This window comes from Lepidochelys kempii, chromosome 21 (assembly GCF_965140285.1).
Source record: "Lepidochelys kempii isolate rLepKem1 chromosome 21, rLepKem1.hap1, whole genome shotgun sequence".
Classification (NCBI taxonomy): Eukaryota; Metazoa; Chordata; order Testudines; family Cheloniidae; genus Lepidochelys; species Lepidochelys kempii.
Window position 1 is genome coordinate 9,373,910 of NC_136400.1, and position 27,071 is coordinate 9,400,980.

The following is a 27,071-nucleotide window of genomic DNA, read 5'->3' on the forward strand; positions in this document are numbered from 1 at the left end:
GTGGTTTCATTTCTCTTCCCGGCTGTTCCATTATGATTATTGTTTTATTAATCATAATTATTTCTCTTGAGGTGGCACCTAGACTGATATCTGTGCCACGCTGTGCTAAGCACTGCACAAACCTGCGTGGGAACAGGCAGCTCCTGTCTCCCAGAGTTTATCATCAAAATAGACAAAGGAAGAGAGAAAGGAAGGATTATTATCCTCATTTTACAGAGGGGGGAAACTGAGGCACAAAGCGATGGCCCAATGTCCTACAGGGAGTCTGTGGCAGAGCCAGGAACTGAACCGAGATCTCCTAGATGCATACACATAGCAAAAGGCAGTCCCTGTCCCAAAGAGTTTACAATCTAAATGGGCAAGACAGACAAAGGCTGAGAGAAAGGATTATCATCCCCATTTTACAGACAGGGAAAGTAAGGTCCAGAAGCCCAGATCCATAAAGGTATTTAGGCTCCTAACTTCCATTGATTTCAATGGAAGCTAGAGACCTTAATACCCTTGGTGGATCTGGCCCTGTGATGCCTTCTCGGTGGGCCCTGAACTATAAATTACCTTATGAACCCCCTGCCTCAGCAAGAGAGAGATTTCCTGGTGCTAAACTGTGTGTCAGCTCCCTGACACTCCAATCTGTTAGCCAGCCCAACAAAGTCCTCAGGACTCTGCCAGTCCTTTCCTTGACTTGCAGGGAATCCTTGATGTCCACGGTTCCCAACCCCCCTGGGAGAGCATTCCCCTATAGTATCCATCCCCTGACACTGGACACTCACAGCAGTTACCAGGTCTGCTGTCACACCAGTCTGCTGGCCCAGCGGTGGATGCGCACCTCCCTTTAATGCAACAGCACTGAGATGGATTTATAATAAAACAAGCTTTAAGAGAGAATAAAACCAGAAAATGGTCACAAATAAAACAAAAGTATAATCATGCTTTCTAGCAACTAAAACCAAACTCAACAGGTTACAAACCTGGTCTATGATAAGTTTCTTACCTAAACCAACCTTTTAGCATCAGCCACCCACATGGCTGGGGATCCACTGTTCAGGGACACACAGAGGGTGGGCCTTTCTTTTCCCCCAATGATGGATCACAAAGGGGTTCTCTCCCATTTTCTGACCCAGTAAACCTTTGAGAGGTGCTCTTTTAAAGTGTATCCCCAGATAAAGTTTTTCTCCCATGCTGTTTGCGTTTCAGGAAGTTGATGGCCAGGCTGATAACTTGCTCTTCTGTTGACTTAAAATGCAAACGAATTGTCCTTTGTTCTGGTTTCACAATATTTGATCAACAACTGATTTCAAGGCAGACAGGTAAAGCAACGTGCCTTTGTCTAGGACAAACTTGTTTATCAACCCAGCCTCCAAAGCATATTTGAGGAATATGTTTCCAGCAGACGTACCTACCGCTTTACACACCAGCCAGCCATATATCATGCAATGATATTAATGACCGGTGTGTCGCCAGCTTTCATTTGATACTTCACACGACACTCTATACCGATAAACAGTGGGGCAGCACCGTGTTAGGTGTAGTGAGTTTGTCAGGCTTGACAAGAGTTGCTGTTACATGGCAGCGAACACTTTGTCAGTGGCCATTAAGGGCCAGAGAGATAAAGTGAGAACTGGTTACTCTATCAGACTATTGCTCCTTGTACCCAAATTCTCCCCTCTCCAAGCCTGCTCTTTATTAACCCTGCAGCCAATCTATTTCCCCACCTCCCGCATTCATCGGCATTATCCCTGAATCTCCTTTATCCCCCACGCTGGGGAAAGGAAGGAGAGAAAAGAATCTCCGGGGAGAGGAAGAAATATCTAGCCACCAGCTGATCCATAGCACAGAAAGCCAGGCTGAATGCCCCATTGGCTGTATTCGCAGTGCTGGGGCTCATGGGGTGGTGGGAGGCTCCGTGGAGCTGGTGAGAAATATTTCATCAAAACATTTTTTCAATAAAAAAATGCAATTTGCATCAAATTAAAATGTTTAGAAAAAGGTGTCAATTTCAACAACATTTTGTTTTGAAACAAACAAAGCAAAGCATTTTGATAAGGTCCCTTTTCAGAACTCAGTGTGTCCATTTGTTCTGTTTGAAACAAATCTCTGACATGAAATTGATTGTGTTTTTTTGTAATAAGACAGACATCTGAAAACATTTTCAAAGGTCAAAACTGGAATGCACTGGTCTGGTCTCATCTAAAATGATACCGTTCGATCGACCTGAAACAAATTTTGTCAGAATTTCATTTCAATTCATTCTTTTGCTGTTTTCAGTCTGGTTTGGAGTGGAACATTTTTCAAAATTGTGGATTTTCCTGCGAATCAGAAAATCCAGTTGCCACCCAGCTATAGGTGTCAGCTATGCCCTCCTCTAAGTTCCTGGTAGGGCATTAGTTTTGTCCCAAACCTCTTTCATTACAAAGACCAGGAAATGGGCACCACCCCAGTTGTAAGAACTGCAAGGGACCATCAGCATCTGGTCTATGGCATGGGGGTATTGCAGAGACAGAGAGAAACATAGGCTAGTGGCCTACACCACAGGAGTGGGAGTCAGCCCTTTCTGAGATCCTTTAGACTCCCGAATCAGGGCCAGATTTAGCTTAACATCCATCATGGACCCACTTCTGAAAATCTGGCCCCAATTGTGCATGATGGGCCCTTTTGAAAATGTAGCACTGAGGGCCCAACTTTTGGAAGCATTGGGCACCTGTGGCTCCAGATGAAGGCTGCCGGTAGGACTAGAATTACATTTTGGCACTAGACTTCTTTGGGTCAAAAAATAGCTTTTTATTCAAAACAGAAACTTTCCGCAAAAAAGTGTCGATATTAACCAAATTTCCCATTGTTTATACATTTTCCAAGCTCGGAAATAGGAATTGCCAGACTGGATCAGAACCAAGGTCCACCTAGCCCAGTCTTCTCTCTCCAACGTGGCCCGCTTCAGACAAAGGGGTAATCACGCTACAGTGGCAGATGTAAAATAACCTGCCTCCCCACACCCTCCCAGTTAGGGCTCACCCTAAGCTCTATCAGATGTTGGTTTACACTGTTTTATGATGTATTTCAATCAAAAGCTTTAGTTTATCACAAACCATGTTTTCTTACTGAGAACCGGACTTTCAGTAAACAAAACATTTCCAAGGTCATTTCAATAAATAAAACCTGTAACAAATATTTTGAGACGGCTTAGAAACTGAAATGTTTCACTGAATCCTTTTCCTCAGCACCAACTCTGGGTACTCAGTGGAAGAAATTAGGTGCTTACCCCCTTCATGTCTGCTCCCCAGTGGAGCTAGAATACCTCCCTCCCTTCTCAATGTGTGCACTAATCAGTGTGTGCAAAGCACATTGCCGATGAACAGCGCTAAGTGCTATGACTAAGCCTGGCTCTCTTTCTGAACACATGGCACCCGTGGTATGATGTGGTGGTAGCCATGCTCTGGCCTCCCAAAGTGAATCCTCTAAGCCAATGGGTCTCGACCTTTTGGTGCTCAAGGATCTGCTTTCAAAGGATTTAAAACTTAACAATTTTTAAAAGTCCCATAAATAATTTAGGGGAAGATTTTAATTAACTAATTAAAAGAACCAGGGGTAAAAAAATCAAGACTCTTCACACACTTGGGGTTTTAGGACGTCATGGGCAGCCCATTTCCAGGGCTAATTTTGGGACTGATCCTGCCTCAGGGTTGGTGCAAATCAGGCTTCAGCTACCATTGGCTTCAGCACCTTGTAAGAGGTGCTCAGCTGTAGGATGGGGCTCTTTGTCTATTACATGAGGGGAGCAAGTGGGAAAGAAACACTCCCCACACATATCTTGAAGGATGCCGCAAGAAAATAGGGGATGACAGCTGGGAGTGTGGGGGTGCAGCTTAGCCCCACAAAGGGTGGAAACATAACCATCATTGTGTGCTCAGAGCATCAGCCTGTTGTGGCACCAGCGAGGAGACAGAAGAATGAATCAAACTAGCTTATGTGCAGTTTCAATTGCCTATGGGAGACTTCTTCACTCTCTCTCTTAAATGGCATGCAGCGTTGTCCTGCCTTGTTAAACAGCTGCCATGTCCCACCCCAGAGGTGGCTGCACTTTAATGGTGGGCAAAGCGATTCCTGTAGATGGAATGCTTGTAAAGTGCCGTGGGATGAAAGATGCTGAATGCACAGGTATCTCCCTCCCTGTCTAGGGTGCACGTTACTCTTGGGCAGGGCACAGGCACGGCCCAGCCAGCGTTTAGCTAAAGGAGCACCCAGGACAAAGTGTTCCCTGGCAGTGGAAACATTTGCTCGTGAAGCCCGGTGCTCCTCCCCTTTCCCCAGAGCGTGGGAAGGGTGAGTGAGACACTGTTTGGATGGAACACAATGGAGCAGAGTGCAGAAGGAGCTCTCTGCACCCTGTCATTTAACGGCCTTCCAGGCAGCGCTGTTCTTCCGTAGGGATGGAGTCCAGGGTCCTTGTCATCACATTCAATTCTGCTTCCCCTTATATCCTCCTTTCCCCGCTATGCTCTTCTCAGTCCTCCGTCCTCAGTGCCACCTTCATGTGTTTCCCCCATCTTCACACCTTATTCCTGCGGCCCCCTCCACTTGGAGAAGTGTCTCAGTGAGACACCCCCCATCACCCTTCTGCCTCAGCAGGGCCCAGGGTGTCGGCTCACCTCTGCTTTCCCCACTGGGGAGCTGTGAGTGGCTAGAGCACTGGAGTGGGACTCAGAAGAGCTGGGTGCTATTCCCAACTCTGCCATAGGCTTGCGGGCTGACCGTGGGCAAGTCATTGCATGGCCCTGTGCCTCAGTTTACCCATCTGTAAAATGGAGCTCAGGACACTGACCTCCTTTGTAAAGCACTCTGAGATCTGCAGACGAAACGTGCTATACAAGCAGTAGGTATTATTAGCTCCAGGCTTCTGGGGACAGTTCAAGCGCTGGTTGGTCTCTTCAAAGCCCTTGGCGCCCTGTCATTTGGTTGCCTCAATTTCTGTGTCCTGTTGCAGGAGAAGTGATTTCTGTAGATACCTGGAGTGAAGCTGCCCCGAGCAGGTGGCAGGAAATTCCTAGCAGCGTCCCCCGCGCACTTCCCCGTGGGACCCATCTGCATCCCTGAGCTTGGGGAGCTTCTAGAAACATTGTTTAGCAAATAATATTGCCCGTGACTGGGGCTCCTAGGCGCTACCTCAGGTTGACCTATAATTTAATGGCCTGAATCTGCAAGGGGCTGAATGCCCTCCCCTCCCTTTCAAACCAGGAGTAGAGGGCACTTTAGCCACTTGCAAGAGGCACTCAGCTGCTTTCAGTGTTGGGCCCTAGTTTACCATTTGGGAGTGAGGAGGTTGTGCCATTCACATAATGGGCCAGATCCTCAAACCTTCTTGAATCCCCTTTGTGTGGGTCCAGCAGTGCAAAAGGGACTTAGTGCCTTAAGGCAGCAACTAAGGATTCTCCTAGAGTAAGAAACAGCCAGCCCCAGTGCCTCTGCAAAGGGGCCATTCCACGGTGGGCTTTGCAGGTGCAGAATGGAGCAGGGCTGAAATCTGAGGTGCTCAGGCGAAGCAGCCCCTTGGGAGCCATTATCTGCTTGTGCAAGTTAGAACAGCCCTTGGCTTCAGTGGGACCACTTCCACCTAGCGAGCACCAGAGCTAGCTGGGCAATGATTCCCCCCTGAAATAATTTGATGAACGGCAGACATATTTTCATGTTGTTGAAAACCCAAAAATTTGAGGGGAGGGAGGAGGGGATGTTGCAAAAGAGAGAGAAGAAAGTTTTCCAAAAATTTTTTGGGAAAACCCTGGAATCTTTCCCCGCCCCCCCCCAATATTTTCTGCTTTGTTGGAGAGTCATTTTGCCATCGAAGGAAACGTTGACAAGACCTTTGATCGGTTCCATGAGCACCCTGCCCACGAGTGAGTATAGGCTGGGTCAGACCCGAGATCTGCAAATATCGCTGGAACTTTCACAAAGTTCCTAGTAAATTCCATGCAGGCAAAAGGCACACGATACACTGCCCTGGGGCCTGAAGGCCTCTAGCGATCCACAGAGCAGGGACAGCATGGGTAATGGCAGTGCTAGCTTCCCCTACCTCAAACTTGATCTGGAGGGAACACTTCTAGGGGTTAGGGAACAGCTCATCATTCATATCCAGTCACTCCTTGACCTTTCTGCTGAGACTGCCAGTTAATGTCCATGGTTTTCAACAAGATGGACTGTGTCCAAACTCATTCCACTTGTCCAACAGCCACAAGTTGGTAATAATCTTCAATTCTTGTTGAAGGCTGGATTCAGATCAGCAGCTTCCTGGAGAAGTATCTACTTATATGGCCATCCTTCATCACCCTTGCATCAAAAGCTCCATACCCCATTGACACCCCCCTGACATCCCCATCTCAGCATCATAGTTCAAGCCTCACGTTGCAGCCTGCAGGTGAAAACAAGAATCATCTTCAGTCCCTTTCCTCGCTGAGCTTTTCTTTTCTGCAGGGGTAAAAACTGAATGCACGGGACGGTTCTCACGAGCCTGGGAGACGCCTCTGCTGCTTAGCAAATGCAGAGCCAACACCAGAGAAGAGAATCCCCCAGAGAGGCTGAGAAGTTGGGTTTTCCTGGGAATCACCGCTACCAGTCACTACTCTGTGTGCTGTGTGAAGGCACCATTGAGGTAGAACATTGCCAGGGGGTTGGTATAAGCCAGAGGGGCCATCTCATCAGCCAGGGCACCTAATAAAACTCCCAACACTGGCAGAATTTACATCCCTGCCTTTAGGCAGGGGTTTATTTCCTAACAATCCAACATAAATTAAACCAGGTCCTGCTGACTGATTCCTGACCCAGGATCTCCTACAGAACCCTCCCTGCAGATCTCATTCTCAACTGAGTGGCGTATGGGCCTTTTATCTAAGGACCAGGTCACTTGCAGCCTCCGACTGGTCACAGGGGAGGCAGCTAATAAGTCACAGGTGAGGGCCAGCCCGGGTCCCCGTAAAGAGCCAAGAACCAGCCGCCACCCCCATTGCAGTTGGTTTGTCCATGTTCCAAGTGCTAGTTTGTATAATTTAGGCTGAAATTCCGACCCACATCCCAGTTTTCTCCTATCCTGAGAGCTGTCTCAGCCTCACCACTGAGTGTTGTGTTGTTGTTTTAAGGAGGGGTGTAAGGTATTCCTAGAGATATGCACACCAGCACAGAATTCAAGATTTTTCACATTTTCGTGAACTGGTGAAAGACCCAGCGTCTGAATAAAAGGCTATGGTTTTGTGAGTTATTTGACCAAATGTGGCCCTGTTTTCCTGTGAAAATGAGCTGAATTTTTGATCCAAAATGAGCCCCATTTTTGAATGAAAATAACCCTCTTTGAGTGAAGATTCCCATCAAAATGCATGTTTACCCCCATTTCTCAACATATATTTAACCACTTTGGTGACATATCAAATAGTGTTTGTTACTTTAGAGGTCAGAGGCAGGAAGGAATCACAAGACAAGAAATGAGTCCAAAAATCCAGCTATGTTTAGCTATGCCAATGGGGGAAAATATTAATTAAAAGGTATTTGGACGAGCTAAAACTTTGCTTCTCTGCCTACACTGTAAGCTCTTTGGGACAGGGATCATATTTTTGTTCTGTGTTTGTACAGCGTCTAGTACATTAGGGTCCTGGCCCATGACTGGGGCTCCTAGGCACTACATAATACTGCCATCACTTGTAGGACATTAAGGCTGGCCATAGTAACATCAAGAAGATTTCAGAGATATGTCTACACTTCATTTGGAGGTACAGCTACAATAGCAGTGAAGACGTGGTGATACGGGCTTCAGTGTAGGTTGTACATGCCTGCCCAGAAGGATGTCAAACTGGGAGGGTGTATTAAGTGGAGTCCCACAGCCATCAGTCCTGGGTTCGGTACTACTCAGTATCTTCATAAATGACTTGGATAATGGTGCAGAGAGCATGCTTATAAAATTTGCAGATGACAGCAAGTTGGAAGGGGTTGCCAGCAGTTTGGAGGATAGGATTAGAATTCAAACCTACCTTAATTAGAGAATTGGTCTGAATTCAACAAGATGAAATTCAATAAAGACAAGTGCCAAGTACTTCATTTACGAAGAAAAATCAAATGCGCAACTACACAATGCAAAATAAGTGGCTGGGGGGGGTCGTACTGCTGAAAAGGATCTGGGGGGTTATAGTAGATTACAGATTGAGTATGAGTCAACAACGTGATGCAGTTGCAAAAAAGGCTAATATCATTTTGGGGTGTATTAACGGGAGGTTTGTATGTAAGATATGGGAGGTAACTGTCCCACTCTACTCGGCACTGGTGAGGCTGGAGTACTGTGCCCTGTTCTAGGTGCCACACTTTAGGAAAGATGTGGATAAACCGGAGAGAGTGCAGAGGCGAGCAACACAAATGATGAAAGGTTCAGAAAACCTGAACAATGAGGAAAGGTTAAAAAAACATCTTGAGAAAAGAAGACTGGGGGTGGGATCTGATAGCTGTCTTCAAATACATAAAGGGCTGTTACAAAGAGGACAGTGATCAATTGTTCTCCTTGTCCACTGAAGGTAGGACAAGAAGCAAGGGGCTTAATCCGCAGCAAGAGAGATTTAGGTTAAATATTAGATATTACATCTATAATGACAGTTAAGCTCTAGAACAGGCTTCCAAGGGAGATTGTGGAATCTCTATCACTGAAGGTTTTTAGTAACAGGTTGGACAAACACCTCTCAGGCATGGTCTAGGTTTATGTGGTCATGCCTTAGCACAGGGCGCTGGACCTGGTGACTTCTTGAGGTCCCTTCCAGCCCAACATTTCCATGATTCTAAGAGTATCTATGTGACCTACAAGCCCCTTTATGCCAACTGGCAAAGGGCATACTGTTGTCAAAATACTTAGCCCCACAGCGTCTTGTAAGGTAGCGTATAAAAACTGATGACATGCTGGTCATGAATAGCATTACGGGATGCATGCATGGGTTGTGTATAAAGAGTTGTGTGTGTGCGCAGGAACTATCTTCTTAAAATACGCTGGGGAGGCAGTGAATAAACAAACCCGCCCTAGACAAAGGAATGTGGAGTTACCAGTCTGCCTGGCATGATTACAGGCAAAGGACAAGGAAAGTACATTTACATATAAGGTAAACAAAGTGATTAAGCCAATTAGAAAAAGCAATTTGCCCTGAGGACGAAGAAGGGGCTAGGGGTGCCTGTATGCTGAAAACAAGCAGCAGGGGAGAGGAACTTTGTCTGGCTTTACTTTTCAAAGAATACATATCAAAAGCTGTTTTGACTCTAAAAGGGAAGGAAGAGAACCCCTTTGTTATCCACCACTTAGGGAACAAAGAGAACAGCACCTTCTGATTCTGTGAAAAGTGGGTCCTCCTACCTGACGGGCTGGAGATGCTGATGGCTTCACGTAAGTAAGAAACTGTTTTTGGCAAAGATCTAGCTTGCTAGAACTAAGTTTTAGACACTAGAAACTGGGTTATTTTTGTAAACAGACCGGACTCTTTTTCTCTTGCTTAGGACCACTTAGGACCATGTTCTTTATTAAGAAACTTATTCTAGGCCCTGGTCTACACTGGGGTGATCGGTCTAAGTTACGCAACTTCAGCTACGCGAATAACGTAGCTGAAGTCAACGTACTTAGATCGATTTACTGTGGTGCCTTCCCCACGGTGAGTCGACTGCTGCTGCTCCCCCGTCGACCCTGCCTGTGCTTCTCGCGGCGGTGGAGCACAGGAGTCAACCGGCGAGTGCTCGGGGATCGATTTATCGTGTCTAGACTAGACACGATAAATCGACCCCTGCTGGATCGATTGCTGCCAGCCAATCTGGTGGGCAGTGTAGACATACCCTACTGCAAACCATCTCAGTGCAGTTCTACTGAAGAAAGGTGTGCACCCCCAGTTGAACCAACAGGCTGGTGTTTATTTTGTCTCTTTGGAGACGGTGGACTTGGTTAATTTCTGTGAATGTCCAGTGAGAGGGACAGGAGGTTACAGAAAGACACGCCTGGGGAAGTCGGGAACTGGGGTTCCCTGAATGTTACCTGCAAGGCAAGATTTAGACTGGCAGAGTCTCGAGGAGTTTGCTGGCAGAGGTAACACAGTGACTTATGCTACTGTTGGATCAGGCCTCTTGTCACAGATTTTTGGTAAGACTTTGGGGCAATTCACTCCGCCCTTCTATGCCTCGCTTATCTATGGAACAAAGATAACGCTAATACCTTAATGTACCACCCCGTGGTGTTGTGAGGCTTCATTCACTGATTGCTGTAAAGCGCTTTGAGATCCTCAGTTGGGAGGGCAAAGAGTTAGTATCGTTTTAGCAGCAGGAGAATGCGGCTTATCCCAAAGGCAGGCACGATCTTTTAATTTTCCAGAAAAGTGGCTTGTAATTTTCCAGAAAAGGGCAGTTTGAGCCCTTTCCAGAGAGACAAGCTTCTTCTGTTGCCTGATGTCAGGGCTGGGTCATGGGCAGCCATCCCTAGTGGCCAGAGCCAGAGTCCACAGTCAGGCGTCAAGAGTCAGCTGGGTCAGAATACCAGGAGATCAGAAGCAGGAGACAAGCTTGGGATCAGAACCACGAGTCAGGCCGGCTCAGGATAGTCGGAGGTCAGAGGCAGGAGACAAATTGGAGACCAGAACCACAAGTCAGAGGTCAAGAGCTAAGCCAGGTCGGGATGCCGGGAAGTCAAGCTAGGGAAGCAGGAGGCACATGGTATGCAGTCCAGAGCAGAGTGGATCACATTTGTTCAGATAGCTTCCTGTTCCTGTTGCTAGCTTAAGAAGGGTCAGTGGGCGAATAGGTGGCAGGTATCCACCATGGGGCATCGGGGTGGAGCCTCAAACGGGGGCTGGGCTTCCTGGGTTGCCAAATGGAGGGTTGAAGCATGGCTGCTCCTGTGGGCCTGAGTTTGAGGCCTGTGGGTCATAACACCTGAGCCTCTTTCAGGCAACACTACTGGGGCTGTTCAAACTTTTTCCATGAAATTTTCAATGGAAAATTCTGTTTTCAACTAAACTTGAAAATGTTCATTTTTCATCAAAAAATGGAAAATTCATACCCCGAAAGTTTTCAGACCCTTCGTTCTTCAAGGCCGTTTTAATCTAGCGCCAAATCCCAAACCCACTGAAGTTAATGGAAAAATTGCCATGATCTTCTTGGGGCTTTAGATCAGGCCCCTAGGGCTGGCTCCTGGAAGGTTTATCTACTCCCAGACAATAAGGCAGAGCATCAAAGTGGGGAAGTATGCACAGTTAGCAGGATGTTTCAGAGAGGACAGATTGCATCCTGAGTTCACAGTCTCCAACATTCTGCCGGTTAGTGGTTCATATGTGTGTTGTCATCATAAAGGTAACTGTGACCCTAACAGCCCCTCAATACCCACTGGCAAAGGGTTCACTGCCATGTAAGAGCAACTCCTATCAAGCCTGACAAACTGGCTACACCTAACACAGTGCTGTCAGGGTATTTGTCTGTGAAGAATTTCATGTAAGATATACAATGAAAACACATCATCTTGGTCATCATAGGAGTTGCATGACGTGTGTACTGCTGTTAATGAAAAAATTATCTATGTACCCTAAACATTTGTTTGAAATCATGCCCCCAAGCCTGGCTGATAAACAAGTCTTCCCCAGACAAAGGAAAGTGGATTTACCTGTCTGCCAAGATACCTGTTGTGAATCAAGTACAGTATTGTGAAACCAGCACAAAGGCTTCTGTATTTGCATTTGAAGTCAACAGAAGAGCAAGTTATCTGGAGGGTGAGAAGAACAGCTTGGTGTCTTTTCCCTGGAGCACAAACAGCAGGGAAGGAGAACTTTCTCTGGGGATATAGTCAAAAGAACACCTCTCAAAGGGTTATGGGACTATAAGAGGAAAGAGAGAGAACCTGTTTGTTATCCGTCACTGAGATAACAAAGAGATCTGTGCTCTTTGCACTCTATGAATGGTGGATCCCCAGTCAGGGTGCGTGGGTGACGCTGAAAGGTTGCTTTAGGTGAGAAACTTATCCTAGACAAGGATTGTAACCTGTTGGGTCAAGTTTTAATCACTGGAAAGCATGTGACACTTTTATTTGTAACCATTTTCTGTTTCTATTAGCTCTGCTTAGTATCATTTAAAGCTCTGGTCTTTATTAATGAATTGATGCTTGTTTAATTATAAATCCATCTCAGTGCTGTTACAATCAAGTGAGGTGGGCACCCACAGCTGAGCCAACAGACTGGTGTGTGTATTCTGTCTCTTTGGAGCCAGTGGATTTGGTAATTTCGGAGAGTGTCCAGTGTTAGGGGCTGGATACTGCAGGTGAATGCTCTTCCGGGGGGGTTGGGAACTGGGGGCTCCCAGTGTAACCTGCAAGGCAAAGTTAGGACTGTCCGTGTCTTAAGAAATCTGTGAGGCTGGCTAACAAACTGGAGTGGCAAGGAGTTGTCACTGAATTTAGCACCAGTAGATCCCTTTTATGCTGAGGCAGATGGGAAACAAGGTTCTGGAGGCCCCGAGAAAGCGTCACAGCAAAACACTGGCCACAAGTGTCTCTGGCCCTTTAATGGTTGACGTACAGAAGAGCCACTACTACTCCAGCTAGTGGACTCCGTTCTTTTGCTCAAGTGCAGGAGGACTGTGCTCTGGCTGGAGCAGTTCCCACAGATGACCCAGCGTGTGCACAGTCTGACAGGGCAGCGGACTGTGACACCAAAGAATGGGGTGCGATCTCGTGGCCCACCTGTAGGGATGGACGGATTTCACCGGTTTGTGACTCGAATATGATGTGGAAAGCAGATGAGCTAGAGCTGGTCCAACTTTTTCATTCAAAACTTTTTCTTCTTATTATTAAAAATGGCCCTTTTTCAAAGTAAAACTTTTCAGAGAAAATTTTCAGTAAAAAGGTAAATTTCTGATTATTTGACAAAAAGATAAAATCCACCGCCCTCCACCCAAATTTTCAGTTTCATGTCTTTCTACCCCTTCCCCGTTCTTTCCCTTTTTTCAGTGGCAAAATGGAAAAAAAAACACCCAGAAAATTAACAAACTTTTCTGTTTTGGTTTTGAAAAACAAAGTATTCTTTTTATTCTTTTTGGGGAGACAGAGTTTATAGAAAAATCTGAAAACGTCAATTTTTTAAATAAAAATGTCAAGTAAATGACATTTCCTTTTTTCCACCAAAGACACTCCCCGTTTTTTGAACCGCTCTAATATCAGCTTCAGAAATTGCCACAGAGCCAAGTCCCATGTGTCCTCGACCCAAGAGGGTGACTTCGCACAACAGCTGCATTGTGCCTTTTGACATTTCCTGCTCGTCCTTTGGTTCTCATCAACATCCTGGCCATGAGGGGGGTTAATTGTGGAGCTGGGCCAAAACCCAGAACCTTTTATCCTGATTCCTTGCCCCCAACTTTTGTGGTTTGGATCAAATGGGACTTGGATTCAAGCCACCTGTACTTTACTTTTGCAGAACCCAAACCCAGCCTACTTATCTTCCACTCCTGCTTTGCTGTGTCTTCAGGAGACACGCTTTTCTCCTATCTAGGAGACTTGGCTCTTTTGAGCTTTGGCTGGAAAAGGAGCTCTGTCTTCACCCGAGGAAGCCAGCATCATGGATTCACAGGAGGATTAAAGAACTGGACAAATCTCCATGGTCCCAGTGGAGGCGAGGGGAAGATCAGTGGAGCCCAGGAGAAGTGGGGGGCCTATGGACTCATTGGATCTTGGGAGATGCATGGGGAGGTACAGAATCACGGGACCAAGGAGAAGCGAAGGGTGGTTTGAAGCCAGGGTCTTCTCAGATTTCCTGGGCCTCTGAGAGAGCAAAGGTGGGTGGTGTCTTTGCCAGGTGTGGCCACGTCCCTTGCTCACACATCCCCCAAGTGTGTGGCTGCCTCTGCGAGCCCTATGTAATCCGTGTGAAATCCTTGCATTTGCCTGGGATCTGCCAGCTGGGTTTGTGGCCAGTGCTTGGACACTGAGCTCATGTTGCATAAGGCAGTGAAATGATGCGATACATTTACTGTAAGTGATGAGAGAGCTCCTGGCTGCACATTTAAAGAAACAGACTCCTATTTGCAGTGGGTTAAAAGTTGATCTCTCCCTCCCACCCCACTGTTACCCCATCCGTCTTGCCTGACTTCCGCTAGCATTAGTCAACAAAAGTTTCCATCACATTTTCCCAAGCTAGCATCCTCAAGTGATGTAGTTCCCCTTACAAGCCCGGAACCTAGGAGAGTGGGGGGCAGGGACCACCCAGTGTATCCAGCACTGAGAGCAGTGGTTTATCTGCCCTCCCTGGAATATGAGATAAAGGGATTCATGAGACTGCAAGCCGGCACACGAATTGGAATGCAGGTCTGACACCGACTCCCTCTGTGAGCTTGGGCAAATCCCTTCATCGCTCCTTGCCTCACTTTCCCCGTCTGTAAAATGGGGCTGTCAATACTGACCTGCCTTGGGGGAAGGGAGGGTGGCTGGGAGGTTTAATTAATCCATGCCTGCAAAAGGCTTTTAAGTGCTACATATTAGTGGGGGAGTGGCAACAGGTATCAAGGCAATTGATTTACAGCCAAGTTTATACTGAGGAGGGCAGAGGGAAACATTCCTAAAATGATCATCCCTTTAATAATAAACCCTCTCTGATTTTGCTCCTTCTGCCCTATAACTCCAATGACAGCCATTTCTCCCACACCCCCAAAGGCCACTAGCCTTGGGCTCTCATGGACTGGAACGTTACCCTCTAAACCTCCCTGCTTCACCTGAGAATCCTCATCCCTGGATCGGGGCTTAAATCAGCCAGGGGTGGGGGGGAAGAAGGGGAGTTTTCGTCCCTGACCAAAAGAAGAAAAGCTGGTGGGTTTACGGAGGCTGTGTCTGAACACGGGAGAACGATGTAATTCCAGAACTATGTACAGCTGACCAGTGCTTAATGCTGATGCTGGGCCAGATGGAAAGGGACCAAGGGCTGTGTACTACCTGCCTAGAGTTGGTTATGCTTTACCTCTCGCTCATTTGGACACAGTGAGCCAGGACTGAGTTCCCCCCACCCCTTTTCATTTGTCTGCTTTTCAAATAACGTTACTCATCCATATCCTGTACACACCACTCAATGTTTGTCTGCATGGTTTCCTTAGGGAGCGATCCTTTCACACAGGGAATGGTACCTCACTCTGTGAGTGGCCTCCCCTTTTAAAAGCAGTGGGATTACTCACAGGGCAGCGCACTAGTCAGAGCGAGTAAAAGGAGCCGATTCCAGCCCTTTGGCTGGGAATTTTAATCTCTCTCCCTTTGATTTTCTCTTTCTTTCTCTCTCTAACTCTTCTTCATTCTGTCTCCTTCCTGCTCTCTGAGTCTGATCCTCCTCTCGTTTACACTCATGTCTCTGCAGTGGGACAAATCTCCTTTGGGTGTAAACTGGCATTGCTCCCCTGACTTCAGGTACATCAGCTGAGGATCTGGCCCACTGACATCAAATGGAACTGTGCCACCTTACACCCACTGGGAATTAAGCCCATTGACTTTGAAGGAGCCCCTGCTGATTTCCACCACTCAGAGAAGAGAATCAGGCCCTTTATTTCCCTGCCTCACTCTCTTCTTAGGCCACTATCTGCCCATTGTTCTCCTGACTTCCTGCTGCTACTGGCCCAGCTCCTCATGCCAGCGCTTTCTTCTTCACCTCATGTTCACCTATTTTCCCTTGCTCTCAGTTCAACTTTCTCCCCATCCCCTGCTGCTTTGGCACGGTGTTGCCCCAGACATCACGGGCGGATTCCTCAGTTGGTATAAACTGACCGCTCTCTAGCTCTGCCAGTAAGCTACACCAGTGGAGCAGTTGGCCCCTGCATACTCCCTTTACGCCATCGAAACGGGGGCCCCCGTTTCCCTCCAATATAGGCCAGTCACCCGTCCCACTTTCTGTCTGCTACTGTCTGTCTGATGTCTGCTTTGCTCAGAAGGAGACCAGGGTACGGTGTGTAAAACCTCAGTGATCACTAGGCATAATGGTGAGACAGAGAAAAAAAAAATCTTTGCTTCACCCCGGGGGTCTTGGTTGGACTCCCTGAAGGTCACCTGACAAGGTCTGATGTATGAATTACCATGTTTGTAATGCTGGGGCACAATCCTCTGTTTTAAGTGCGTGCTTGGGAGGACTCCGACAGAAAAGCATTTGGGACGCAGTCCTTTCCTTTCTCCATGCAAAACTGCAGCAGATCAATGAATATTTTAACAAAGAAATTTTTCATTAAAAGAGTTGATTGCTTAATGAACTGTCCCTGTGAGCCATCAAAATGCAATGGTTTTTTTTTTCCCCTCCCTTTAACGAAGGCAAAGATTCATATCACGAAGAACTGGCTTATCAAATTACCGTAATAGCCTGTGTAGAACATGCATTTTTCCAGAGCAGCTCCTGCTGGTTGGTGCTGTGAGAATTTGGGAAGGGGGCATTGGTGATGTCTGGTAGTTATTCTCTTCCCCTCATTCCCCACTCTGTCCCCATACCTGGTATATAACTACTCCAGTTTTAGACTGGCCATATCATCAGCAGAGACTGTCTAATATATATTTATTTGTACAGTATCTAGCAAAATGGGGCCCAATTGGGGCCTCTGGGCACTACCATACATACTACAAATAATGAACAATAGTGAGTGGGGTAGTGTGAGGCAGTTCTGGGAAAATTTCAGTGGCCAATATCTGAAGGAAAAGAAAAGTGTGGGTGTTTTATTTCTCTCCCAAGAGCAGCGTGATAAAGGACAGTGGCTAGTTAATAATCCCATCTTTTAAAAACCAGTCCTGTTCTGACTCCGCCTTTTTACTGTTATTGCAAGACCACTGAGATCAGTGGAATTACTCCTGATTTACAGTGGTGCAAGTCAGATCAGAATTGGACTGGAAAGCTCCTTTACCTGCATCACCAGTAACACCTTACATTATTAAAACAGAAAGGAATTTAAAAAAATCAAATTGACTCTTCGCTATTGACTTTGTTTGATTTTTGTTTTGTTTTTTGCCATGACGGAAATAGATTAGTCAGTTTCATTTTGTTTCTTGTCAGTTTCACTGTTGGCTTTTCACTGCACTAGGAAGCTGATGCAGTAATTTTGGGGGTAGGAAATGTATTTATTTTTAAAAAAATATTTCCATTGGAATTTTCATTAAAAGTTTATTAGTGGACATATTTCTGTTGGTTTTAGGTTTTAGAACAGCTACATTTAGAACCAAATTTGACCTGACAAGGTTACTTTAAAGGGCAGCAAGTAATGTACAGTTCGGTGGCATAAGAAACTAGAAGATATTTTATGGGATCCCTGTTCAGAGTCCTGACTGGTAGAAAACACAGTCATTAACGACCAGGAAATGAACAATAACCTGACAAGAAACGACCAATTTTCCATCAATTAGAGTGCAGCCTCTTTTTGTCTTTTTGTAAAATTAAGTTTTACTGATTGGCGATTACTTTTGTCTGACGACAGTTCATTAAACTTTACAGGGAGAGAATGTTAACAGGGAACTAAAGAGAAAAGGGGAAAAAAGTCAGCAATGCTGAGAGAAAATGGTGTTATAACACTCACAGCCGTCTGGCTGGGTGAGATGCATGGGGGCCAGATTCTGATCTGTGATGCCAAGGTGTAAATCCTGAGTTACTCCAGGGTTACTGAAATCAGAATCTGTCCCTGTGGAGTGAAGAGGTGGGGAAGGATTTGCTTGGGAATACATAGTTCACAAAACTTCTTATAACATAGACAGACAAGGCGGGTGGGGGAATGTCTTTTATTGGACCAACTTCTATTGGTGAAAGAGATGAGCTTTCAAGCTACACAGAGCTCTTCTTCAGGTCTGGGTTCTGTGTAGCTCGAAAATTTGTCTCTCTCACCAAACAGAAGTTGGTCCAATAAAATATATTACCTCACCCAACTTGCCTCTCTAATATCCTGGGACCACCACGGCTATAACAACACTGCATATAACACCGTCAGTTTTTTAAAAATAGCATTGCCATTTAGGAATAACGTTCAGTTCTTATACAGGCCACACTGCACAGGAAGGCCAATGTCTTTGTCCTCATTTTTGAGATGGGGAAACTGAGGCAGAGAGGGCCAAATTTTCAGTGGTAATTAATTGGCTAAGGATGCAGATATGGGTGACATTATGTCAAAGCACATTCTTGTCAGAAACATCACAGGTTTTTGTGGCCCCTGAAAGTTATTTTGGGACCTGCTCATGTCTCCCAAGTTAGAGCAGCAGGACATGAGATTGCCCTGAAAAAACAGAGACAATCACCCGCAAAATGGAGACAATTCCAAAACAAACATTGTGACAGGAAGCAATCATAAGTTATAGGGGTGACACAAAACTGTTTTGTTCCATAACTGGAGTTAATCTACTTACCGTACAACAGGGATGGGGCCTGATTCTTCTCTCCCTCTGATTTTATGCTGCTGTAACTCCATCGGCTTCCATGGTATTACTCCAGATTTACACCGGTGTGAGGTCAGAATCAAGTCCATACACTGTATTGACAATTTATCTATGCAGTTCTTATAGGCATAGTGTCAATATAAATGTGTTACACAGGACAAAACACACCCCATCCCAACGGCACCTGTGGCAGCAGAGCTGGTAAGAAAAGAGATTTCCATTCCCCCAGATTTTGACATTTTTTTCATCCCAAATTGGTACAAAAAGGCATAATTCCAAATTTTGTTTTGTGAAACAAAATTAGAAAGACAAACAAAAACCAAACAAACAAAAACTATGTCAGGTCCATTGAAGGGTTTTGCTTCGATACATTCAAAACATTTCATTTCTACTTCAATGCTTTTTAATATAAAATGAAGTAAAATTTCAAAATAAAGAGATTTCAAAGAGAAAAATCAAAACTTTTCATTCTGTGTCAAAATGGGACATTTTTGACATTTTTGAAACTTTTCCCCTCCATCTTTTTTTGTCAAAATCAATATGATTTCACACACAAAAAAATTGATTTGATCAAAATGGCATTTCCCAGTGGACATCTGTTTTGGCAAAAATGTTCTGTACTTGACAGTTTTTTAGGCTCCCATGCAGCAAAGCCCTTATGCATATGCTTAAATCTGTCCCAGTTTAGCAAGCACGTAAACATATGCCTAAATCCTACTGTCCTCAATGCAGCCTACTTGCTTAAAGTTAAGTATGTGCTTAAGTGCATAAGTAGGGATGGACTGCTGGAGCTTAAGCCCATTGCTGGCTCAAGCAAACTGAAGGCCAGGCTGGGAAGCAAAGACATATCTCCCGAGCAGCAGCGCAGAGTAAAACAGCTCCGCTACTGAGCCCTCCCTTTTTGTGTCAAATTTGACATAAATCAGTCAGACCAAGTCTCTATTAAAGAGTGTGGGAAAGCACAGACAAGTATTAACGTTTGGGATTCTTAATTATTTGTTGCAATAAAAGGGAAAACCGGAAAATTTTGGAAAAAGTAGAGGTTAATAGGAAATCATTCCAGCAGAGTGGATCAGAACTCTGATTTTTCTGATTCACCCTGGGATTAATCAAATTTCCCTGATTCTTCTCTTCTCTTCCAAACCAAGGGCAAAACTGAGTTTCCCCGCCTGATTCTCCCCATCTTTGTACCGTTTACACTTGTGCAGGAAAATGCTGCCGCATTAGAAGGGTAACGCTTCACATCCATGTTGTCCGGGACTGAATGATGACGGAAAAGGGGGAAAACCAGGCCCTTTGTCTCCACTCAGCAAAATGAGAAGAGCAGCAGGGCAGAAACCACCAATGCTGCGCCTTTTCACACATGGATACGAAATGCACAACAAACACTTCAGGGCTCTCCTCCCTACAAGTGGCCCTTTCAATAACCCTTTTGGGATTTTTAAAACATGATTTTTAGATCTTCTTTTCAAAACACCAAAGATGCTGAATCCCACCTACCTTTGGTGTTGTTTTGGGGGTGGTTTTTTTTTTAAAACTAAAGGAGTACTTGTGGCGCCTTAGAGACTAACCAATTTATTTGAGCATGAGCTTTCGTGAGCTACAGCTCACTTCATCAGCTGTAGCTCACGAAAGCTCATGCTCAAATAAATTGGTTAGTCTCTAAGGTGCCACAAGTACTCCTTTTCTTTTTGCGAATACAGACTAACACGGCTGTTACTCTGAAATCTTTTTTAAAACTGTTTTTCTTCCCTATTTTCAAACTTAGTGCTCCTCTACCCTCAACTGATTTCAGAAGCAATGAGCAGCGTAAGATCATACACGAGCAACCACTTGAGAGGAAAACCTGCAGTGATCAGGCCTAATATGATTAATATGATAGGTATGTACTGTAGAAAGGCCCTGATTCTGCAAAGCACATGCTTTAAATGCCATGTCAATGGGACTTAAACATGTGCTTAAAGTTAAGCAGATGCATGAAATGCAAGGCCAGATTTTCTACCCTGGCTTCTCACTTGGAGGTGGGGGGTTGGTGCTGGTCATTTTGGGTCCCTGACGCTCCATTAAACTAAGTGTGCTGTACATAGCATGATTAGAATAAAGGAGCCTTAACGCAAATATAATTACAGTTTACCACCAGATCTGTGTGATCATGGCCTGGCTCACTGCGTACGAAGGAGTTATATTAGACTGGAAAATTAGATCTGGTTTAAACATAATTTTTACCAGGGGTAATGTTAGTCCTTTTCTCCAGACCCACTGGAAAATACACCAGTTCCGGCACTGGTGAACTTCCCAGTTTGTTCAAGATGATTTTTTTAAGACAATCCCCGAGCAGGAATGGCGGGCCAATGCACTAACAGATTTACGTTCACACCTTTTTTGCAGCTCTAGTTGTAATTTAGTGTTGGGAGATTTCCATCAAAAGTCACTCAACCAGAATTTTCCCATAGGAAAAAAAAAAACATACAAAATGTTTCCCATATTTTCATGGCCTTTGCTCAAAACTGACCTAATTTCAAACAAAAGGTGGCCCATTTTTGCTGGAAATGTTGCCCTTATTTGACTTGAAAAAATTGGGCCAATTTTCATTCAGATAGGTCTGTTTACAAACACATTTCATAAACGACCAAATGTCATTCAAATTTTTGCTCATTTTTAATGGCAACGTGGCCCTTCTTGACTTGAGAAACAGGTAATTGTCACTAAAAGTGGCCTGCTTTCACTAATTTCGTGGTACACTTTCCCCACCAAATTCAGGCCATTTTCAATGTTTCAATGAGATGCTGAAATGTTCACACTTATTTGCTTATGATAATAGGCCTGGCTCTGTTACTGGGCAACCCGGAGGCTGGGAGACTGACTGCCCCTAGGTACAGTATAGAAAAGCCTGGAAGAAGAGATGTCTCTGCCGGGAGCCTCTGACTTAGCACTTCTCTCCTCAGCACTATTCACGCTGAATTGTGCAGCTCTTGTCTTAGCTGAAGCTGCTTTTTGCAAGAGTGTTTACTGGACCTGTGTTTTAAGTGGCATGTAGGTGTGTTATGGGCTCCTGTTCTCGGGCTTACTTGGACAAGCTACCTACTGGGGAGAAAAGACACAGAACTTGGTCCCCCTGAAGTCAGTTGGAGAGGAGCCATTTTTGGTATTTACCATGGGAGAGAGATGGGTGTAAAACAGGAAAGCAGCGAGGGGTGGAAGGATGAAACACCACAATATTCTGACCGAATTAAGGGCCCGATCCAAAGCCTATTGTAGGCAGTGGAAAAATTCTCACTGGTTGCAGTGGGCTTTGGGTGAGGCCCTTCGAGGCTGACCAATAAAGACAATGCTAAATCTCTCATGAGCCCATAGGATCTGATCCAGCACCCCTGAAACTCAGTGGAGATTTTCGGTTCACTCCAATGGGAGTTGGACCAGACTCACAGTCAGTGAGCATGGTCTAGTGGTTAAAGTACAGTCACGAGAAGCAGGTCACTTGCTCTGAATCTCCGGGGTCGCACAGAGTTTAAAGAGTGGAAATTGATCCTGGTTCACTTTCCCTAGGTCACAGGACAGGGAGGGTGGTAAAGCTTAATTTGTTAAGGTGTTTAAAGCGCTTTGAGATCCTGGGATGGGATCCTGCTGTAAGGAAAGGGGGGGGGGCAAGTGCCTCCCCCCATCTCTAATTTCTATAATAATGAGAGATCAGTTTAAAAGAGACAGATTAAAGTGAGTGAGACAGCTCCAAAAAAGATACAATAAAATAAAGTATCTGGCTCTCCATCATCTCCCAGCTTGGAACACATTTGTGCCACCAGTTCCTAAATGTGTGAATTATGTAGCCATTTCACGGGACACTTAGGAGTCAATTTGCAATGTGGTGCAGGGGGGAAATTGGGCACATAATTCCCCTGAACAATAACAGGGAGTTGCGTGGTTAATTTAACACCAAGTCTGCAGTTAGTTAGCGCTCAGTCGGAGGAGAATGCCGTAGGCACATTGCACAGGTCTGCATGGCACAGTTTACACTGCACCCATCCTGCTTGGGACAGTGATAGCATCAATCCTGCTTGTACCAGAGATAGCTACAAGCAAACGGGATGGAGGGATGGGGGAAAACGAGTGAAAAAGAGGGACAATGGACAGCGGTAGCAATGAGTGGGAGGAAACCAACTGGAGATTTGTCTCCGTGGACCCTGTGTACTGTCCAAGACAGTGGCTAGGCGAGGTGACACACACACAAACACGCACGCACACACGCACTCCTCACACCATTGGAATCCGGCAGCTGCATACACAGTGGCAGCAGGCTGTTCTCATTACAGCCCAATGAGGCTGTTTACTCACCCAGCTGGAGATGGTTAGAGAGTGATAAATAATGAAAGAGAAAACATGATTTTCCCCTCTGTGGTTTCTATTTGTGTAACCATATGTCACAGCTCAATACGTCGGCATTTTTTCTAATGCTTTTTTTTTTCCTTCAGGAAAGAGTTGATTTTTTCCATACACTGGCTATTTTTCTGGTCCCATGACAAAAGTTTTTGGGTTTGGATTCCTCAAACCCTATTGCTCTCGGGGGAGGGAGGAGAGGGGAGTTCCTTGAGACAACATGGCTCTTTGGAAAAGAAATCCAGTTGAAAACTGGGCACCCAGATATGATGATGAGCACCTCAGATATAGAGGGCCTGATCCTCTACCAGCTTGCATCAATTTTACATTCAGTTGACTTCAGTGGTATTACTCTTGATTTACATCAGCATGAGAGAAGAAACAAGCCTAAATAGATGAGAGTAGATAATAAACAGCTCTTCTATAGCATTTCTCATCCAAGGATCTCAAAGTGCTGCACAAAGGCAGGTCAGTATCACTACCCCCATTCTACAGGTAGGGAAACTGAGGCACAATGGTCAAATGACTTAATCGAGGGGAGTCACTGAGTCAGCGGCAGAGGTGAACAGGTTTGCTAACTCCTAGTCCCAGGACCTGTCCCCTGGCTACTGCACTATTGCTCATTAGAGGATACTGGGAGGACCAAAGAACTCCTAGAACATCCAGATTGCTCTCAGACTCCCAGAGAACCCATGTTGGGGTGGGAGGAAAAAAATCTTCATTCTAGCACTAAAACAAGCAGCAGTGATGGTGTCAACAGAGGAAGAGAAGGAACAGCAGGGGTGGTGAGGAGAGGTAGTCGTGGTGGTGGAGAGGGAAGAAAATCTCACATGTATATAACTCCTTTCACTCTGAATTATCCCAGGGCACTTTACAGATTTTGGGTCCAGTCATGCTCCTGCTCTTCAGTGGAGCTACTTTTATCATTCTGTGTGTGTGACTGCTGTGAATGGACCACCTTAGTCTCTCTGTCGCTCTAATAGAATTGTCCCTCTAGATTTGCCCATGCACCATCCCTTAGCAATCAGTGTTTTCTCTTCTGTGATGCTCTTTGAGGGCAGAGCCCACATTCTATGGTAGAGAAGCCCTGCTCTGCCCTTCTGCTGGTTTTCCCCTAGCGGTACTCAGCAAATGTTTTCCTTCATCACACCCCTTTCCCACACATAGTTCTGGGAAAGCAACTATCTGATGACATCAGATATGTCTACAGATGAAGTAACCATTGTTTATAGGTGGTTTGCACCCTAGGTAGCATCACGTGACATGTGCCAGTGAGCTTGAATCAGCTGTTCCAGCCCCATGCATCTCGGCTTGTTGCTTTGGAGCCCAATCCCATTGCTGAGTAAATAGTCAGTGAATTGTAACATCGTTTTAGGGCCAATTTAGATACCAGGCACTCCAATACCATGGTGATAGATTCCTGGATTGAACTGGATTGAATGGGAAAAAACTGATCTCTAAAGTAATTTAATGGACTTCAGTAGAATTACACCAGGGCCAAACGTGGGCCATTGTCCTGAAATAGCTTTAAGTGTCGTGTCTCCGTCACACATGCCTCTTGAAACCAGACTCCCTGACCCATCGCACAGTCCACCTTACACTGAGGTCTAGGTCTTGTTACTTAGCATTTAATCATACCTTTTACATGATGTTCGATATGACACCTACTCTGTATAACCATAATCTGAAAGCCTCTGCTGTGTTTGAATTACATCAATTAAATTTAGCAAACACACCTCCTCATATGGCTGATCAAATTTTAAAATGTATGAAAAACATTCTCGAGAGATTTCATGTATATTAATCTTGAAGTGCCTGCCAGAAACATAACCAGCTTCCGCTCCCCGCACATACACACATTTGGCATTTTGATTCTCTTGTTCCTCTGCTCTGGACTTCTCTGCTCTTCTATTACAAATTCTGCACTATTCCAGGAAGGCCATGCCATAGTTTAAGACACCAAAATATTTATCCTTTCTGTGCTTAGATTCAAGCACTTTAAGTGTCTTTGAGTAGCCATGGGGACCTTTGACTTTTGAAAGTTAGAGGCAAATCTTAACAGGGCCTGATTTATATTGCTAGTTCTCCATCATTGCCCAAGCTATCCTACAACCATTCATGGTCAATAAACGCTGGAATCATATATGCACTACCAGTTAAGTGTATGTCTAGTACTGTTTGTCCAACTTAGCAACAAACCCAGGATGAAGGTTAACATTCCATCAGGTAAAACACCTGATTGTTACTCCTCTTGTTATTGCATTGCCCTACCAAACAGTGGAGGTCTTTCATGGAAAAGGGAATTTTTAAAAAGGGCCATTGTCTAAAATAAGGCTTGTTCTCTCTCTCTCTTTCACACACACACACACACACACACACACACACACACACACACACACACACACACAGAATGACCCCGAGTCATATGTTTAAGGGCTGGGAAATTTATTTCACCAGTGGAGGTCTCTCTATTTAAAGTGATACAGGTCACTCCCATTGAAGATTGATTGACTTGACACTGGAGTGGGAGAAGGTAGTTCCTGGGTTCCGGTCACAGGGCCACCCCCGATTCAATGTGCAACGTTGGACTTTTTGTGCACTTTCCCTCTCTGTGCTTCGGTTTCTGACTTCACGGAACTACTCCCCTCCCTGTGGGTATTGTGAGTCAGATCTGCTGCCTTAGAGATGAAAACAAGTTGGCCACTGCTTTTTCTTCTAGCTAATATTGCCGAACCAAGATGGCCCCAGGAGAGGGAGCTGTTTTCCATTCTGGCTCACACATCATCCATAGAATTGTCAACTAACTTCTATGTGTAGGGTCCAATTTGGCCCTCAGTTGCTTCTGTTCCACCATGCTAAAGGCAAGTGGGCTGCCCAGGCATTAGGGCAGACTTTGGTCTGTTGAATTTGTATTACTGCTGATGGTCCACAAGAAGGAAAGAACCCAATTTGACTCACAGATCCCAGTGGGCCTTGGTAGGGCTGGCAGACAAAAAACGTCTTATTACAGGTAACCTAAGCAGATCTGTACTCAAAATCACTGGGATAAAATAAGCATGGGACTCAGCAAGGGCAGTTTGTAGAGGATTCTCTTAGGTGCTCAGATATCATGGTGATAAGGCACGGTACAAGAACCTGAATAGACGAGAATAGAACCGTGGAGCTTCAGCCTCTATTTAAGCACAGAACAAGCTGCTCAAGTACATCTGCAAATATGCCCATCAACCCAGTCCTGGTGGGCCCATCTCTTAGGGCAAGAAGGTCTCAGTCTCCATGTCCATTCAGTCCTTGGCCTCGATGCTGAGATTCAGCACCAGCCCTAGTGGTGGTTTTGAGATGAGGGCTGTGAACTCTAAGGTCTGGTCGGAGACCATCAATTCATTTCAGCATTTCCATAGACATGACGATCAATTAATCATTATTATGTGTATTCTGGTAGTGCAATTTCCCACGGATACCTGAGCATTCATCAGTTGATTGTAACTACTATTGTTCTGGACTGGATTTGAACAGTTGACTGGTGAGTAATAGGCCTAAAAGGTTCCTGATTCCAGATCTGAGTACCTAATTCCCTTAGGCCTCTTTGAAAACTCCAGGTCAAAAGGTCTCATATCCCACTACTAATCTGTCTAGTCCCTTATTATCGCCTTCCTTGAATCTTCAGAGTTCTAGGTTCAAATTCAAGTCCTGTGTAATTACACCTGCTTACGCCAGGCTGGACTTGATTCTCTAGACTGCAAAGCATCTGCAGCTCCGAGGCAAAGGAGCTTCCTAATTTGCTTGATTAGCTTCCCTGGGTGTGTTTAAAGGGAAGAAGAAATAGATCCTCCAGCCTCAGACTTTGAGGTGTGGCAGGTCCACGAGACACTTGTCCTGAGATCAAGACAAACCGTCATAATCAGAGCAGAGCAGGAGAGACAGAACGTATGATAATAACCATTTGCAAGAGATTTGATTATATACATAGCATGCCTTTCCTGCACATTTATCCTTCACAGAAAACCCTTCAAGGTTCGGTATCTCAGGGATCAAATCCTCACCACATGCTGGGATCTGTGAGCACCACTCTACAGCTGAAATTAACTTCCTAGTGATTAGCACTTCAAGTTTTCCAAGACTTGATCCTTTAGTGGAATCCCCAGTGCCTTCCATGACTGCGTTGTCCAGGCTGGAACATAAGGAGACACTACGTGAGGACACTAGACAGCACAAGCTGGCAGCTAGAAAGCCGGAGAGAACAACAAGGTCTGTCTATAACTAGCAGCCTCCATAAAGAATTCTTTTTATATTCATTATAACTGAGCTCTGT